Source organism: Macaca thibetana, chromosome 17 (assembly GCF_024542745.1).
Source record: "Macaca thibetana thibetana isolate TM-01 chromosome 17, ASM2454274v1, whole genome shotgun sequence".
Lineage (NCBI taxonomy): Eukaryota > Metazoa > Chordata > Mammalia > Primates > Cercopithecidae > Macaca > Macaca thibetana.
Genome location: NC_065594.1, coordinates 67,161,592 through 67,182,238, shown reverse-complemented (window position 1 = coordinate 67,182,238; position 20,647 = coordinate 67,161,592).

Sequence of the window (20,647 nt, the reverse complement as noted above, 5' to 3'; positions counted from 1 at the left end):
GGTCAGAGCTATCAAAGACCATGGTAACCCACCTCTTGCATCAGTGTGGCCTGGATGTGAGACCTGGAGTCAAAGGAAATCATTTTGGAGCTTTGAAATTTGACTGCCCCACTGGATTCTGGACTTACATGGGCCCTGTAACCCCTTTGTTTTGGCCAATTTCTCCCATATGGAATGGCTGTATTTACTCGACACCCATACCCACATTGTATCTAGAAAATAACTAGCTTGCTTTTGATTTTACAAGATCATAAGTGGAAGGGACTTGCCTTGTTGCAGATGAGACTTTGGACTGTGGACTTTTGGTTTAATGTTGAAATGAGTTAAGACTTTTGGGGACTGTTGGGAAGACATGATTGATTTTGAAATATTAGGACATGATATTTGGAGGGGCCACAGGCTAAATGATATGATTTGGCTGTGTCCCCACCAAATCTCAATTTGAATTGTATCTCCCAGAATTCCCACATGTTGTGGGAGAGACCCAGGGGGAGGTAATTTAATCATGGGTGTTGGTGTTTCCCATGCTATTCTCATGATAGTGATAAATTTCTCGAGATGTGATGGCTTTATCAGGGTTTTCTGCTTTTGCTTTTCCCTCATTTTCTCTTGCCGCCATCATGTGAGACATGTCTTTTGCCTCCTGCCATGATTCTGAGGCCTCCCTGGCCATGCGGAACTGAAAGTCCAATTATATCTCTTTTTCTTCCCAGTCTTGGATATGTTTTTATCAGTAGCATGAAAGCGAACTAATGCAAGCATGTTATTATACTGAATGCTGTAGGGAATTGTAACACGATGGTTAGTATTTTTGTAGCTACACATAGAAAAGGTACAGTAAAAATACAATATTTTAATCTTACAGAATCACCATTGTATATGTGATCTGTCCTTAATCAAAATATCATTATGTGGCACATGACTGTGTGTGTATGTGTTTGTATATACAAACAACATCCACATGCTGTATATATAAAGCCGTATATATATATATATATAATCATATATAAAACCATACAAACACACACATACTACCTCTACATAGAGAGAATATATGATTCCATGCTTCAAAATGTTAAAACTTGGTAAATGTATTTGATAAGTATATGGAAAATCCTTACACTATGCTTATAATTTTTCTGTAACTTTAAAGTTTTTAAAATAAAAAAGTTAAAAGCAATCCTCTTACGTTTATAATTACCCATTTATCTGAATGAAATTCTCTATCATTATTTTTAAGGAAACAATTTTCAAGGAAGATTTCTATGAAGTAGGATAGTATTTGGGGAGCCAAAGAATGCAGGATAATTTGGAGTTTCTGTCAGTTCAGTGGGAGAGAGTAAATGCAAGACAGGATTCTTACCAACAAGGCCTTGGGACACTGCCAGTCTGTCAGCATTGTTTTGCTCCAGCGCAGCTCTCCAGGACTTACACAAAGGTTGGATAACAGCAGGTCCTGACCTGTAGGACTGGCTGGCAGAAACTGAAGCATGCAATCTCAGACTGTGTAACCCACATGGAAACTCCTGTGAAACAGCACAAGTCAGCTGAACAGGATGGTGAATGACAATCTGAGAGCAGGTGACTGGGTTTCAGCAAGACAAAGACATCAGGAAACCTCAAGATGAAAAGAGAACAACAGAAATGTTTATACTTTCTACATTGACCTATGGATGAACAAATAACAGAATACAAATTAAACAATGTAGTCTACCTATTTTAATAACCTAAGTGCATCATCACCAGAATATTATTGAACCAGAGACAGAAAATATGAATTTATAGCTGTAAAAATATAATTTAGTAGATATACATTGCATTGAAGCCAGATTCTTTGAGACTAAATATAGTATGTTGAACATCAGAATGAAAAACTATACACAGTAATCTAAGCAAAGCTAATATAAATATATGTTCTTATATACAAGGTACACATTTAAGATACATTTGCTCATGTAGCGATAAAATGAACACCACTATATTTAGTTTAAGTGTTTTTTAACAATGAAAGGAAAATTAGGAAATAAGTTTCTTTTGAGACATTTTTGTGCTATGTAGAGTACATGATATATCATGAAGATAGGAAAGGTTAAAAGCAGATATAGTCATAATTACAAATTAAGTTCAATTCAGTTTGTACATTTCCTTGAATGTGGTACTCCAAAAGTACTTAGAAAAGTATGAGCAATGGACCAGCTTTGAGAAACAGTGTTTTATAATATTTTTATGTAAAAAGAAATATGGAAGATGTATATATGCCAAAAATATCAAAGGCATATGGAGGATGGTTGTGAGTAAAATATAGTAAAGGCTTAGAAGTAATTACTAAAAACTTATGAACATATTGTTTCCAGGAACAAATTTGCCTTGTTTTTTTTCTCTTAAGAGAATTTTTCTGTCTTCATTTACAATATAGCAGATTGGTGGGATTTGTGTGAAATCAATCATCAAGTATGTGTCACTTATCCTAAGAAAAATGCCCAGCTGCATACACTATCACTCATTTCTTCATGCTGATTATATAATAATAATGAGATATTAATTGAAATGAGTCTTTTGAGCTTACAAATTTATTACTTCTTTCCTAATGAAGGACCAGGATATATATATGTATATACACATATATATGTAATGTAAATATTCTGATTTTGAAGAGATAACAGCTTGAGAAGATAAACATGATATAATTAATTACTAAGAGCATTTGGTAATACTGGATAAGGATTATAAAACAGTTGCCACATTTTGTGATGAAAACATAGGCAAGTGTAAGTTTATTTCTGGTTATGGAAGAAAACAATAAAGATATCACAGAAAAGATGTTAGTAATTCGATTATAAAATATTAATGTGCAATCTCATTAGTTGCTAAAATAAGAAAGTGCATTCTAGGAAGAGAATAAGCTGCGTTTAGGAAATTACAGTCATGACAGCTCAAGGTGAAACTATAGAGTGTCTCCTAGTTCAGTGAGCTTGTGACAAAAAACAAAAACAAACAAACTGAAAACTGAAAAGACTGAAGGGGAGTGATAGGAATTACTTCCATAAAGATCACGGAAGGCTTCTATACTAAAAAATAAAATGTGAGATCGTGGCAAGTGGTATACTGCAGACGAACAGAAGAAAAATAAGAAGGTTTTGAAGATAATTTGTGGCAGTATGGAGACTATCATAAAATAATATATATCATAAGAATATCTAATGCTAGAAAGAGTTCAGTTCCTTTCAGTGGCTCATCTGATTGGTTTAGGCTTAGTCAAGACAATAGCCTTTTGAAATTTGGCTGATTTGGAACCTTAATTGCATCTGCAAAATCCTTTCACAGCAGCATCTATGTTAGTGTTTCATTGAGTAACTGGGAGAACGTGTGTACACATTGAGGATGGGGATCTTGGGGCCATTATGTGTTGAATTGTGTTCCCTTAACATTAATATGTTGAAATCTCCAGTATCTCAGAACGTGATCTTATGTGAAAATGGGGTCGTTGCCTCTATAATGAGTAAAGATCAAGTCATACTATAGTAGAATGGATCGCTAATTCAGTATGAGAGATGGTTTTATGAAAGGGAGAAATTTGGAAACAACCACGTCTTTAGGGATCATGCCATTGCAGACAAATTCTCTGAGTTAGCAATTCAATTATTTCCCTTTCTTGTCTGTAATTCTCAGGAAAAAAATATAGGATGTCCTCGGGATGCAACATCCTGAGATAAAGAGTAACTGACTGAAACAGTGTAAGCTGTGTTCTTGTTCTTCCTAGAAACAAAATGTCCTATAATGCCTTTACCCAGTGAAGCATGAAGCTCTGGGGTATAAAACCCAGGCTGATCTGCCCTCTGGGGTCCCACAAGTATGTTGCAAGTGAAGATACACAGACAAGACTCCCTCTGCCCCAGACAGCTTCCCTGAGCCTCACAGGATCTACTTATTATGAAACCTGGATTTCTGTTGTCTCTTGGTGGCTATCTGTAAGTAATAAACCTGATTTTTATAACTTATTTTGTATATGACTGTTTTGTTTTACCAGACTCAGACAAGTAGTAAAAGTAAAGCCCAGGATGCAGTGGGCCGAAGTGGTAACCAATGCACACTCAACCTAATCCACAGGCATGTAAATAAGAAAATAGTTACCTACAAGCCAAGGAGAAAGACCTGGAATAGATCCCTTCCTCACATCCCTCAGAAGGAACCAATGCTGCCAACACCTTGATTTCATACTATTAGCCTCCAGAACTGTGAGAAAATTAACTTCGGCTGTTTAAGTCACCAAGTTCTTGGAACTTTGTTATAGCAACCTTAGCAAACTAATACAGGAACTCTTTTGAATTCTATTTAAAATGTTTTTCTGGTAGTCAGAATTCAATATTATCATCTTGTATCCACCACAGTATATTGGTGTGTTTCCTGTGCCTGCACTACTCTTCCCACAACGGTGGTCCACTTGACCTCATGAAATTAATTTATCAGAAAAGCTTTTCTTGATCTGCCTCAGGCTGGGTCAAGTCACCTTATTACATATGCGTATAAATTCAAGTACCTTTACTTCATGGCAGTAAACAGGGTTGAAATTTTACATGTACTTGTATGAATATTTTAATAGCTTTCTACTTCAGTGCAATGTGTGTTTCATGAAGGTAATGACAGCATTTGTTTTATTAGACTATACACACACACATACACACATATTTCGATTCTAATAGGGCCTGCTACTAAGAAATACTTAATAAATATTTGATAAATCCTTAATCTATCAGTGATTAACCTAGTAAATAAAGGAAATAATATGGATTGACCAGATAGACCATTGAGGAGGAAGGAGGTTTAGAGTAATCAGATGTTTACTCTCACTTTTCACATCTTGATTTAAAGTACTTATGAGACATGTATCCACAGTTATAAATTAAGGAGTTGAAAAGACACAGCCTGTCTAGAAATTAGGATGGAATTCAGATCACTAATTTGAAGATAAAGTGTATTTCTTTCTTTTAAACACAATAATGTGTAAATTTTTCAGAAAGACAAAATGTGAAAGTACTATTATTATTATTTTTAAGTTCCATGGTTTATGTGTAGGATGTGCAGGTTTGTTACTGAGGTAAAGATGTGCCATAGTGGTTTGTTGCACCTATCAACCCATCACCTAGATATTTAGCCCAGCAGGCATTAGCTTTTATTCCTAATGTTCTCCCTCCCCACCGCCACCCCAATTAGGACCCAGTGTACCTTGTTCCCTTCCCTATGAGTAAGTGTTCTCATTATTTAGCTCCCACTTATAAGTGAGAACATGTTGTGTTTGGTTTTCTGTTTTTGCATTAGTTTGCTGAGTATAATGGCTTCCAGCTCCTTCCAGGTTCCTGCAAGGGATATGATCTCATTTTTTATGGCTACATAGTATTCCATGATCTATAAGTACATTTTCTTTATCCAGTCTATCATTGATGAGCATTTGGGTTGATTCCATGGCTTTGCTGTTGTGAATGGTGCTGCAATGAACATACATGTGCATGTATCCTTATAATAGAATGATTTATTTTCTTATTACTGGTATATTCCCAGTAATAGCATTCTTGGGTCATATGGTATTTCTGGTTCTAGATCTTTGAGGAATCCCCACATTGTTTTGCACAATGGTTGAACGAATTTACATTCCCACCAACATTGTAAAGGTGATCCTATTTCTCTGCAACTTTGCCAGCATGTTGTTTCTTGACTTTTTAATAATTGTCATTCTGACTGGTGTGAGATGGTATCTCATTGTGATTTTGATTTGGATTTCTCTAATGATCAGTGATGTTGAGCTTTTTTCCACATGTTTGTTGATCACATGAATGTCTTTTTTTGAGAAGTGTCTGTTTATGTCCTTTGCCTACTTTTTAGTGGAGTTGTTTGGTTTTTTTCTTGTACATTTGTTTCAGTTCCTTGTAGATTCTGGATATTAGATCTTTGTCACATGGATGAATTGCAGACTTTTCTCCCACTTTGAAGGTTGCATGTTCACTCTGATAATAGTTTCTTTTGCTGTGAAGAAGCTCTTTAGTTTAATTAGATTCCATTTGTCAATGTTTGCTTTTGTTGCAATTGCTTTAGGAGATTTCATTGTGAACTCTTTGCCTGTATCTATGTCTTGAATGGAATTGTCTAGATTTTCTTTTAGGATTTGTCTAGTTTTGGGTTTTGCAAAAAAAAAAAAAGTGTGCTGAGTATTTCTTTTACATTTGACGATTAGCAGGTTTTTGAGAGTTTAGTAACTAATTTACAAGAGTGGTAGGGAGAGAGGAAAAAGTCAATCTGAAATAAAAAAAAAATCCAAATCTGTCCATTAATTTTTCAATGTAAAAAAACAACTATGGCTCAGTGGTCTATGTGAATTTTTTTTAATGGTTACATACTACATCCAGGAGAAAATGAGAAAACAGCTCACTGGACACCCTACTCTCTAATAAATCAGTTTAGTTCACTCCCCATGCAAGCTAAGAAGACTAAGGAAAGGCCTGTTATAATCATTCTGGTGCCATTATCTCCAGATGTTAAACATTCTAATTCCTTAAAGAGGAAGACGTTTTTATAGTTGTCTTCCACCGGAAGTAGCACAACCTCTGGGAGGAGCAGAAGGGATAAATAAGAGGCAACATTATGCTAATTCAAACAAAGAAAGTTTGAACATCATTTATTTAGTTACCAAATTTCTGTTGTTCTCATCTTTAAAATGATCTGCCTGAAACATTCCATAGTCTGCTCCTCTCTTTCATTTTATCCTTCAAAATTTTTTAAACCAATGAACCTGCATATGTACCCCTGAATTTAAAATAAAAGTTAAAAAAGAGAAATGTGTATATCTCAACCTCTCCAATCTCACTATGGTGTTATGTCCTCGTGTTGGAGTTAAGAATGTCACTGACTGAAATTGTTTTGCATGGCAAATATTTTATGTATTTACTTTAAAAACTGAATAAAGACTCAACTTGTCATTCTAGCATAAAATTTGAAAATAATTCAAAAATAGAATGGAATTGCTAAAACAATTCCCATCTCTCCTTATGTAAGAATATTTTCTCAAAAGTTAATCTATAAGATTAAAATAATATATGTTGGATTTCTCTTTAAGAAGTGTCTCTAAAACTTCAGTGTATACATGTGTCATTGCAGATGCTAATTCAGCTGGTCTGGGGTGGAGCTTGAGATTCTTCAGGTCTTACGTGCACTCAGGTAGTGCCAGTACCAAAATTCAAGGTTTCAGGATCTATAAAAATGATTAAGAAATTTGCTAAAAAAAAAAAAAAACCCTGATCTCTCCCTCTCTCTATGTATGTATATTAAAAAACTATATACATACATATATAAATTATATATATACATATAGATGCATATATGTATAAAATATAATATATAAATTATATATACATATATAAAAGTTATATATATATACACACACACACATTTTGGTGTTAATGTTAAACTGTTTCTTCTAAAAGTAGAAAACAGTATTTCTTTCAGAGAAATTATTTGCTCTTTTTGAAACTATTACTGGCCATATCTAATCTATTCTCATTTAGTAACATAGTGTGCAAAATCCTATTTCATAAAACTTATGAAGATATATATATGGAGATATAGAACCACAAAGCAACTGCATTTCAATTGTAAACACTTTTAGGATCTATGTGCTGTTAGTATTTAAGTACTGTACATGTTAACATTTCAAACCAATTCTCCTGTAGGTAGTTCAATTTGTAATGATAGTCTTTTAGTAGAAAACTGAATACCTTCTGCATTATAAAAACATTAATTTCATTGCATTTTCCTTGAAATTTAGCTATTTGCATGCCTACAATGTTTAACTTCCATCGTCTTATATGTAATTCTAACTGTTTTACTGAAGGCTATACATTTTTATTACATATAATCTTTGTCAGAGTCAAGGTAAGTGTTCAGAGGGGTCTGTTTTATTTTATTGACATGTTTCCCTTGATTCATTTTAAATAAATGTAACTGTTATTCATCAATGGTGCCTATATGAACCATGAAAAAAGAAACAAAAACTTTCACTCATATTTTTCCTCTTAATCTAAGGTCATAGAGATTAACTGTTTATTGACCCAAACTAAAAATTAACCCTTTAAATGTTAAAAATGAAAATAGACCTCACGTCTAGTAAAACTCTATGAACTATATATCAAATTATATTATGATTTACTTAAATCATTTTCTATTAAATAATATATGATAAAATAATATATGATAAAATCATATATCTGTTTATAAAAAGTTACAGTATATTGTTCCTAAAAAAGAATTTAACCTGTCAACAAGTTTACAAGTTTATGCAGTATCTTAAACGTAGTCTCTAAGATTCCTTAGAAACAAAGACCATTATTTTCTTTTTCATTTATATATGAATTTCATATTTAATAGATGAAATTTTAATTTATTAAACATACTTGGAGTTTGAGAGGAGTGGGTATAAAGTGATATCAGTGAGGACTCAAAGACTCAAAATGAGAATGTTTATGAGGAAAGAGAAAAGGAAGAAAAGGAGTAAAATAAATCACATGATCCATGTTAATGACATTCTTTCATTATTGCATTTTATTAGATAAGCCTTTTAGTAAATGTTGAAGTAAAACTCTAAAAGATCAGCTAGGAAAATATTTACCTTTACCTTTATTTATAAATTAAATTTACTGTAGTTTGTGACTTTCTAAACTATCTTTCGAAATCCAGACAGTGTTTTTAAAATAGATAAATATAGTTGAGCAAATAGAGAAGTTTAAAATGTTTCTATGTTTGTGCAAAAAGTAATTTCCACCTTTTGAGAGTACTATTTATATTTAGATATTTGAAGATTGTCAGGTATATATTCACCATGTAGTAAAACATTTAGCCCTTTATTAGCTCCATATTTATAATGTAATATGACCTGGGGGAATCTCACTCAAATTAGGCAGGATTCTCACCACATCTTAGTGTTAAAACATTTTTGTGGCAGTTGTCTTACTGTTGAGTTGAGATATATTCATATTTAGTGACAAAATTATTTATGCCCCATTTACATCATCATGAAATTTGGCCTGAGTTTGAATTTTGGCCACACACATGGATAAAAATATGACTACTTTTAAATTTTGTATTTAATATTAATAACTGATATTAATTATTAATAAGTAAAATGTTTATGTATATTTTATGAGGTTATTTTATATATTATATACACATATATTAAAATACTAGTGCAATGATAAACAATAAAATAACATTAATAAAAACTATTTTAAAATAAATATTTGAAAAATTAAGGTTGAGTTGAGTTACAGGCACACTCTGTCTTACCTGTTGGCAGTGGTATTGTTATTTGTATTATATTTTTTAAAACCAGATGGCACAGACAGATAAGAAGCCACCACCAAGTTCTATTAAACTCTGTATAGTTTTTAGAAAACCTTTTTATAATGTATTATTTTTCATTGAATTTACATTAATAGTATCTTGATTTTTAGGTTGGGTATGGTGGAGTTCATAATATTTCAATGCCACATTATTCCAGAGCATGTTCAGTGCTTACTCTTGCTGCAGGAACACTCCCAGACCAAGCAGAGTATAGGCCAGTGTTACAGAGAAATTAATATCCCCAGATACAGCCCTTAATTCATGATTGACAGACATTTGGTGTTCACATGAACCAGCTTTTGATGAGTTTGCCACAACCTTATGAGCATCCAACAAATACAGGTGCTGCTTCATTTTTGCTGTCTCAATCTCCTATGAGAATCTTTACTGTGACTCACCTAAACTGACATATACAGGGAAGGTAATTTTGTAAAATCTCATTTAAACTAAGCAAATTTAAAATTTATCAAGCAAATACATTAACTTTCCTCTACCATCTTGTCAGTGACTAGTCTCAGAGTCATTATGATTTGAAATGGTAAGGACTGTTGATGAATTGTAACGCACAGAGGCTTTTATTTCGGATCTTGGAAGTGGACGGAGATGTCAAGTTTCACTAGAGTTAGACTGATCCCATGCAAACCCACACCTCTCATAAGAAGTTGAGATCACACAAAGGTTTTAGAAAACCAGCTATGGCCAAATGCATGCATCCATGAAACATAGATCACTGCTAAGTTTGGAATCTGACACCCCAAACATTCAAGGAAGGGGTTGATGTTTCATCAATCATGAATGCTGATGTGGCAAATCTTGCTTTTTCTTGCTGCATCGTCCAGCTGCAATGACAATATTCATGATAAGCCCCCAATCATACCAGTTGCCCTCTACCCTTATCTATAGTCACAGGGAACTGAAAGATTTGGGATACTGTGAAACTTTGCCTCTTCCTTTTGCTGTTGTTTCCCAGCCTCTGAACATAACATCAGACAGGCTCCTGTTGCCTAATCATGTGGTTCCAAAAGTATACAGCCAGGAGTCTGACAGCTCTGCTAGCTTGCTGTGCCCTGCTCAAAGTGTGACAAAACGAGAAGGCACCACACCCATGCTACTGCTTCAGTTAGCCATGAAGGCCCTGATCAGTGCTGCTACAGTTTGTCTCCTCTTTGGGGTTTGCACAACCCAACAATAAAAAAAAAATTGGTAGTTATTTGAATTTTAAATAAAATCTATAAAGATGAGAAGAGACTCTCTAAATATAAAAGCTCTATTTTTAAAAAGGATTATAACAGGTGTAAAAGTTCAAATAAATATATGAAAATATGAAAAAATTAAAGTTAATATTTTTGCTGTTAAAAAGATCTTATGACTTCCAGCTTCATCCATGTCCCTGAAAGGACACAAACTATTCTTTTTTATTTATTTATTTATTTATTTATTTCTATTTTTATTTTTTTTGAGACGGAGTCTCTCTCTGTTGCCCAGGCTGGAGTGCAGTGGCACGATCTCAGCTCATTGCAAGCTCTGCCTCCCGGGTTCACGCCATTCTCCTGCCTCAGCCTCCCGAGAACTATTCTTTTTTATGGCTACATAGTATTCCATGGTGTATATGTGCCACATTTTCTTTATCCAGTCTATCATTGATGGGCATTTGGGTTGGTTCCAAGTCTTTGCTATTGTGTATAGTGCTGCAATCAACATACATATGCGTGTGTCTTTATAGTATCAGCAACTAAACTAACACAGGAACAGAAATCCAAACACTGCATGTTCTCACCCATAATTGGGAGTTGAACAATGAGAACACATGGACATAGGGAGTGGAACATCACACACTGGGGCCTATCCGGGAGTGGGGGGTAAGGGGAGGGAGAGCACTAGGTCAAATACCTAATGCGTGCGGGGCTTAAAACCTGGATGACAGGTTGATAGGTGCAGCAAACCACTATGGCACATGCATACTTATGTAACAAACCTGCACGTTCTGGTCACGTATCCCAGAACTTAAAGTAAAATTTAAAAAATGAAAAAAAAAATTTTTAAAGACAAAATTCAAAAAAAGTATGCAAAGGTCATGAAAAAATAATTCATTAAAAAAAGTATTAATCATTAGTTGAAAAGTTCAAACTCATTAATAAGTAAAGGAGAAAAACTTAACAAATAATTTCCATATTTATTTTCTCAAAAATCCTCCCAACTTAACAGATTATTAATAATATTTTTGTAGCCATTTGGTGATGTTATATTTTACATTGTACTTACTAATATATATATTAATTGGAGGAATGAGGTAAGTTAAAGTGTCAAAATTAATAATTTGTTACTTTTACAAAGTTACCCAAACATCATAATTGATTTTGTTATTAATAATAGTTATACATTTGTTGCTATTATAATTTATTTATGAACTAATTTTGGGAAAAATTAATTACAAACAGTTTTAATATTCCAACAAGAATTATATCACACTAATTTATGTATTGTTTATTCCTACAGATCCTGTGCATTTAAAAAATAAGTTCATTAAGTATTCTACATTTTATTAATATTTAAATGATTGAACGCATGTAATAAATTTCAACCATGTAAATATTAGCTACATACTTGCATGCATTCATGAGTCTGTATTCATATATCCATTCATTGTCATACATCTTGACTTCTATGAGATTTTTGGTTTTACTCTTGTGTTTTCAAGGAAAAAAATAATTTGTTTGATAATAGTAGTAATGTTAATTTATTTTTAAGCTTTTTCATCTATGCCTATTCTTATGCTGTTTCATTACTTGGAATTTTCTCTGTGTGTGTGTGTGTGTGTGTGTGTGTGTGTGTGTGTGTTATACACAAAAATTGGAGACCAGGGCAAGTATATCTCATTGCTGACTTTGATAAGACTATGTCTATTTTTTCACAGTTAAATACTATGGTAAATGTTGGAGAATCCCTTTATCTTTAGCTCTTCTTCATTAATTTTCAATAATGACAATAAACTGTTTCATTTATTTAACTTAAAGCCCATCTTCACATTATCTTTCCTGTCATTAAATGTTTTTTTCTTCATTATTGTTTTCCCTAGTTTATCCCTCTGGGAATAATTTAGAAAACTTGGTTTTAGTTTCTTTTAGTAATTTAATCGAAGAAATATATTTTGTTTGCTAATTCAGTATCATTCCCTGTTTACAATTTCTAATACAGTTCTAACAGCAAGTTCTAATATAAATCTTATTAGTTGTTGCTGTTGTTTTGATAACTTACTCATAAGGAATTCCTACAACATTTACTTTCAACTTGTGACTACTCTTCTAAGAGGGAAAGGGCCCATCTCATTATGAAGAATCTCTCCTTTTTTCTATTTACCTGTACTCCATCTGCCCTCATGCCAAGTTTGGCAATATTAATGATACTTTGATAAGATCGCTTTCACATTTCCACTGTGTTATTTAATGAGAGTCAGAATTTTAGGATGCCCCATTTGTCTTTTCTAACATAACAAGTTCAGTATATCTAGCATTCTTAGTGGGCTGTTTCTTGTTAGGATGCTATCCTTCCTTCTTTCCAACACTAATTAATTTTTGCCTGTGTATTGTGTTTGTCAATTCTCAAAGAATTTCCAGGTGGGAGTGTAAACTACCCAGCTTACATTGCCTTTGTAGTCTACTTTATATGTGCCTTTTAATCAAAATAAACTATGCCAAATCAACAGTTTTGTGCCTGGTATTTAAACTAATATATTCCCATGAAAGATATAATTAATGTGTTTGTCTTTGGAAAACAATCATTAAATATCAATGTTTCTATTTAGCATTTTCCACAAAGTCATTTGAGGCATCTTGTGGTTTTGAAAGTTTTGTCAAAGTGACACATCAGCGGAACAAATGACAGTAATGTCTTCCAAGAAATCCTGGACAACGTAAGCAATTTTAAATTTGCTATTTAAAAATTAAAAATTTTACTATTTTAAAACATGTAAGTGATTCCAAAAACAGGAGCTCCCACTTTATTACTGGTCACTGATTTTGAAAACCATTATGCTATATGAAAAAATTAAATTATTATAAAAACAGAACAGTAATTGTACTTGCCAGAAAATTTTCTTTAAAAGCCTGTAAGAAGTCACTGAATAGATTCTTGATTTTCCTGTGAGAGAAAAACAACACTTCTGGTTAGAGTGCTTTTTCTTCTGCTAACACCTGAATGATGGGTGGATTCTAGATATATCCTCTGTAAAATAATATAATGTATCTACAATTCAATGTCACCTCTCATATCTTTCGTGAGCACAAAGAAAAAAATTGTTGCCTTTGCATCTTTTAATGAGGAGAAAACTTTCATTTATAAATTCAATCTACATGTATATAACATGATACTACTTTTATTTCATATATATTTAACATCTAAAGTTTATGAATCAGTTTAAATAAAAGGAGTAAAGTTATTTACAACAGTTAAATATGTTTGAATTTGCTATAAACCTATTGCACTTTTTTCCTCAGAGAATGACAGTAAAATTAAGTAAGTTTTTTCAAAATTAACTGCCTTGTGTCAACATCAGCTATGTACATAGGAGATATAAAGAATGCTTAGTGAATTAAACTATAGAAAACAGTTGGATGTGTAAAAATCAAAATCTATATGTTTTCAATGTTTTCTTTTATATTATTCACTAATTTTATTATGTAATGAGGATTTTTTGCAAACATTTCATTCATATTTAATGTAGTACCGGTATTTTTAATTTATTGTACTCATTTTGTGCTTCTGATGTATACAGAATCTTATTAATTTTCTAAGATTTTTTGTCAATTTCTTATAAATTTGCATTTTCAAAATATTCCTCCCTTTTCAGTAACACCCCAATTTTCTAAAATTGTGGTGATACTCCTACAATTATTAAGACTTATGCTTAACTTGTCTATGTCTAAAAATAATCACTATCATTACTCTTCTTCCAAACAGGAGTGGAACCATAGAAAGCATTTATTCTAATCAATGCTTTAGATATGATAATGTTACTTAGAATAGCTGATTATTATTTTAACTTAAAAACCTTAATGCCATTGCATGACTACTCTATTCTCCTGTCAGGTTGCTTGCATTTGCCCACATGCCTACACAATTTTATAAGGAAGTTTTCCCAGAATCTCAGATATCCCATCTGGCATGGCTTTAGATGCATCATATTGTTTTACAGAGGATATATCTAGAATCCACCCATCAGTCAGGTGTTAGCACAAGAAAAAGCACTCTAACCAGAAGCATTGTTTATCTCTCACAGGAAAATCAAGAATCCATTCAGTCACTTCTTGCAGACTTTTAAATAATGTTTCCTGGCAAGTACAATTATTGTTCTGTTTTTAAAAGAAGTTAATCTTTTTTTAATGTGAGATAATGTTCTTCAAAATCAGTGACCAGTAATAAATTGTGAGCTCATGTTTTGGGAATCCACTTACAGGTTTTAAAATAGTCTTTCTTACTTCGTATAGCTACGGAGATAAATAGGTAGATAAAGTCACACATCACTTAACAAAGGGGATAGGATACATTCTGAGAAATGCATCATTGGGCAATTTCCACACTGTGTGAACATCGTGGAGTGTACTTACATGAATTTAGGTGTCACAGCTTACTACACACCTAGGCTATATGGTATAGCCTACTGCTCCTAGGCTACAAACCTTTACAGCATGTGACTATACTGAATACTGTAGGCAATTGTAACACAGTGGTAAGTAGGTGTGTATGTATCTACACGTATCTGAACATAGAAACATACAGTAAAAATTTAATAGAAATATTTTAAAATGATATGCCTGTATAAGGCACTTACCATGAATGGAACTTTTAGGGCTAGAAGTTGTTCTGGTTGAGTATGTGAATAAATAGTGAGTGAATGAGAAGGCCTAGGACATTATTGTACATTATTATAGACTTGACAAATATCATACACTTAGTCTAAACTAAATGTATATATACATATATATATATTTTTTTCTTCGTTAATAAGTTAACTTGAGCTTACAGTAGCTTTTTTTGCATTATCGATTCTTTCCAAACTTTTTGACTCCTGCGTAGTGAAATTTAGCTTAAAAAACAAATACATTTTACCTCTGAACAAAAACTGTATTTCTTTCTATTTTTATTATTTAAGCTTCTTTCCAATTTTAATTTACTTTTTAGTTTTACAATTTTTTGTGAAAAACTAAGGCATAAATAGACACTTAGCCTAGTCCTACACAGGGTCAGGCTCATCAATATGACTGTCTTCCACCTCCACATATTGTCCCACCGGAGGGTCTTCAGGGGCAATATCAAACATGCAGCTGTCATCTCCTATAACAATGCCTTTTTCTGGAATACCTCCTGAAGGATCTGCCTGATGCTGTTTTTCAGTTTACTTTTTAAAAAATATAAGTAGAAGGAATACAATCTAAACTAAAAGTTAAAAGTATAGTGTTATAAATACATAAGCCAGTAACAGTCATTTAATATAATTAAGAAGTGTTATGTACTGTATGTAATTATATGTGCTATACTTTCATATGACTCTCAGTGCAGTAGGTTTGTTTCCGCCAGCAACACCATAAACATGTGAGTAATTGGTTGTGGTACAAAGTTACAATGTCCACAACATCATTAGCTGATAAAAAATGTTCATCTCTATTATAATTTTATGGTATCATCATATACAAACTCGGCTGTTGAACAAAATGTCATTATGCAGTGTGAGACTATAGATGTATAAATATATTTATCTATAAAATAAAATCTATTATAAGGAATTGACTATGGAGTCTAATGAGTCTCAAGATAGGTAGTCAGCAAGCCAGAGACACAGGTGAGCTGACATTTTAGGACTAGTTTGAAAGCTATTGTTTACATACCCAGAAAGAGCCAATGTTTCAGTTTAAGTTCAAAAGCAGGAAAAAATTATCAGTGACATAACACAAAATAAGTCAGGCATGAGAAATTCCCTTTTATTTGGAAGAAGGTCAGCAATCTACTTTTCTGACACTACCAATTTAAATGTTAATCTCATCCAAAAATATCTTCATAGAAACAGCATTAATAATGTTCAATCAAATATCTGGACACTCTGTGTTCTAATCAAGTTGACATATAAAATTAATAATCACAAGTTTACCCCTTATTGACCTTGCACCCATATGTATTTCCTTTAACCACACCAAATCTTCAAATGAAACAATACAAGGTCATAATTCTGCCTAAACTATGACTAAAACTGAAAACGTACTATTCCCTTTTCCAGAAAAGGAGGCACAATTTTTGCATGATGTTTACTCCTGTCCATATACTGTAAGTTAAATATCATTAAATGAAGTTAATGCATCTTATGTTGCATGATGAGGGAACAAAAGAGAAAAATACATAACTTGCTACACACAAGCATTCATAACAAAATATGGAGTAAATGCCCATTATAGTCCTCATTTTGATAACTGGTCATATATTCATACTTGTACTTATAACTAACTTCTGCCACTTCCAATTTTATATTTCCTTTCCCATCAGCAAGCAGCTGAGCTGGTAATGGTTTTTTACCTAATGGGGCAACCGAAATCTTCATTGATAAAGGGCCTGGACCATTAACACTTCTGCCTGGATTGGGTTATGTAGTTTTTCCATTGACCTTAACCATAGGGCATGCCCAAAGGGAGGCTCTGTATTTCAGATGTATTCTTTCTTACCTCCATTGTGGAGTAGTTGTCTATTTCCACTAGATAGTAAGGATCAATAACACTGGCCAGCACAGTAACTCCCATCTTTGTTGATTCTTAGACATGAGGAGCCACAAGTGGCTAGGTGACAGTTTGAACTTCAGTTCCACGGAATAGTTGTGTCTCCTGTTGAAAACATTGCTCATCTTGGAGCTAAGACCTCTAGGCCGGCAGAGAATAAGTTCCCGTGTACAGAAAGCAACAATTTCGCTATTGGGTTGCTCCTTGATTCATGGGTCTGAGATCCTTGGAATGGGGAAAATATCACTGTACATTGGATGCTGCTTATGAAAAGCCCAGCTTTCTGGAAAATCTCATCTCCATCTTGTAAACTATTACCACCTCACTGCAATGGTAGCTGAGACTTCAAAAGGACATTCCACTCTTTTATCAAGCCAGCTGCTTCAGTATGGTGGGGAATATGGTAAGACCAATGAATTCCATGAGTATGAGTCCATTATCATATTTTATCTGTTGTAATGTAAGTTATTTATATAAGGAACAATGCTACTTAGACTACCATGATGTGGATAAGGCCACAAAAAGAAGCGATGACTATTGTCATTTGGGGCACTTTTAATGTAACTTAATCATGCCTTCCTGGCATACTTGGACCCAATCACGTATACACCACCTCCATTTGGTAATGGAGTGCTGCTGTGCATGCCAAACTTTATGGCTTATTAGATCAGATAACACCAGTTCATGATGGGTAATTTAGGTTGCATTGTAAATTGCTGGCACATCATTAATCATTCAGCTTTTACTAAGGCCCAGTAGCAGGCTGCATTAAGCCCTTCTTGTGTCACTATAAAGAAATACTTGAGACTGAGTCATTTATAAACAAAAGAGATTTTATTGATTCATGGTTCTACAGGCTGTACAGGAAGCACAGTGACATCTGCTTCTGGAGAGGCCTCAGGAAGCTTCCAATCATTGTAGAAGGCAAAAGAGAAGCAGGCACATCTCATGATGAGAATGGAAGCAAGAACAAATGAGGTGGGGGATGCCACACACTTTTCAATGACCAGATCTCATGAGACCTCACTATTCCAAAGACAGCAACAAGTCATGAGGGATCAGCCCCCATGGCACAAACCCTTCACACCATACTCCACCTTCAGCATTGGGCATTGCATCTCAACATGAGATTTGGGTGGGGACAAATATTCTAACTATATTATAAGAATTGTTTCTTATGAGGCATATAGTTATTCACAGAGTATTGCAGAACATTGCTCAAAATTTCTAAGGGCCTGCACTACAATTCATTTATAGGAGACTGCCACAGGCTCCAAACAACAACCCTGATATGGTTTGGCTCTGTATGTCCACCAAACTCTCATCTCAAATTGTAATCTCAATAATCCATACATGTCAAGGGTGGGACCTGGTAGTAAGTGATTGGATCGTGGAGATGGCTACCCTCATGCTTTTCTCAGGGTAGTGATAGTGAGTTCTCTAAAGATCTGATGGGTTTATAAAGTACTCTTCTCCCTTCACTCATTTATACTCTCTCACCTGCCACCATGTAAGATGTGCCTTTGCTTCTGTCCCATCTTCTGCCATGATTGTAAATTTCCTGAGGCCTCTTCAGCCATGCAGAACCACAAGTCAATTAAACCTCTGTCATTTATAAATTACCCAGTCTTGGGTATCTCTTTATAGCAGTGTGAGAACGTACTAATACATCCCCTATTTGCCACTGACTCTTTAAGCATCATTGGATCTGTTAGATCATACGGCCTAAGTGGCATAGGAGCTTGCACAGCATCCTGGACCTTTTGCGGAGCCTCTTTGTTTTCTGGGCTACACTTAAAACTAGAAACACTTTGGGTCATTCAGTAAATGTGCCAGAATAACACACCCAAATGAAAAATATGTTGCCTCCAAAATCCAAAGACTTCCACTAGGCATTGTGCCTTTTTTTTTTTTTTTTTTTTTTTTGGTTGTGGGAGAGGATGGGTGCAATAAATAAATATGTTTAACTTAGAAGGGATATCTTTACACACCTGATACCACTGACCTCCTAGAAATTTCACTGGGGAAGAAATTTTGTCACATACCTTTTCCATCCTTTGACATAAAGTGTCTTATCAATCAGTCTACAGTAATTGCTACTTCTTACTCACTAGGTCTAATTAGCATAATGTCATGAATGTAATGGACCAGTGTGATATCTTGTGATAGGAAAAGATGAGGAAGATTCCAGGGAACACAATAATAACAGAGAAATGGAGAGTTGATATGCCCCTGAGATAGAAGAGGGAAGGTTTATTACTGGCCATGCTAGCTGGAATCAAACTACTTATGATGGTCTTATTGACAGCGAAGGAGAAAAGAGCATTTGCTAGATCAATGGCTGCATATCAGGTACCAAGGGATGTGCTAATTTGCTAAAGCAGTGAAACCATATCTGGTACAGCAGCTTCAATTGGAATAACCACCTGCTTATATTTATAATAATCCACTATCATTCTTCAAGATCCAGCTGGCTTCCGCACAAGCCAAATAAATGAGTTGAATGGAGATGTCATGGGAATTAACACCTTTGCATCTTTGAAGTCCTAAACAGGGGCAATGATCTCTGAGATCCCTCCAGGTGATCATTGCTTTCAGTTTACTATTTTATAGGTAGAGGCAGTTCTAGCAGCTCCTTCTTGGCCTTTTTCTCCATCATAGTCCCCACAACACAGGTCAAGGAATCATGTGGTGATTCTGCCATCTTCTGAGTATATTTATTCCTATTATGCATTTCAGAACGGAGAAAATAACAACCAAATGGGATTGAAGACACACTAGGCCCAACTTGAGATGGACCTGAGCTAAAGCTCCGCTGATCACCAGAATTTTGTAAGCCTGTACTTCTACTGATGGACCACAGTGATAGAGATGTCTCCCCAAATTTGAGTCAGCTCAAAGAGAATTTCCAGTAGCCCCTAAAAAGTCTGATTATTTCTCTTTTTTTCATGCACACTCACCCAGGCTAAAACCATATATCTCTTTGGAGAAGGCTAGGGGAAAAATACAAGTATGAATTTTTGGCAATATACTGAGGTCCTTGCACAAGAAGAAAGAGTCTCGGTATGTAAACTGCATCAGCTGTGGAAATTGATTGAGGGACCATTACTGTCTGTTTTTATGATTCATTCTAGTATTTTGTTCACTTGACCTAGAACTTTCTGCTTATACAGATCAAGTGCTAATTCAGTGTGCTTCCTTTTACTTTCACTATCACTTCTGGCACATCTTTCACTTCTAGGAGTAGCACGATCAACTAGTCAACACCGTAGTTATATGTGAGTCAGACTAATCTGCTTTCTGCTTTGACTCTGGAGACCACTGCAGTAACCACATCCATCTTGCTTTTAGTGGTTGATTGCCACCACCTGGCCTCTGTTCCCCAGGATTCAATTAACCCCTTTGAGTTTGGTTTTCCCAGCTCAGTCACTGCAGTTTCCACTGTATGATGTGGCCTACAGGAAAGACCCATCAGAGAGCACTTCAAGAATCCTGAGTTCCCCATC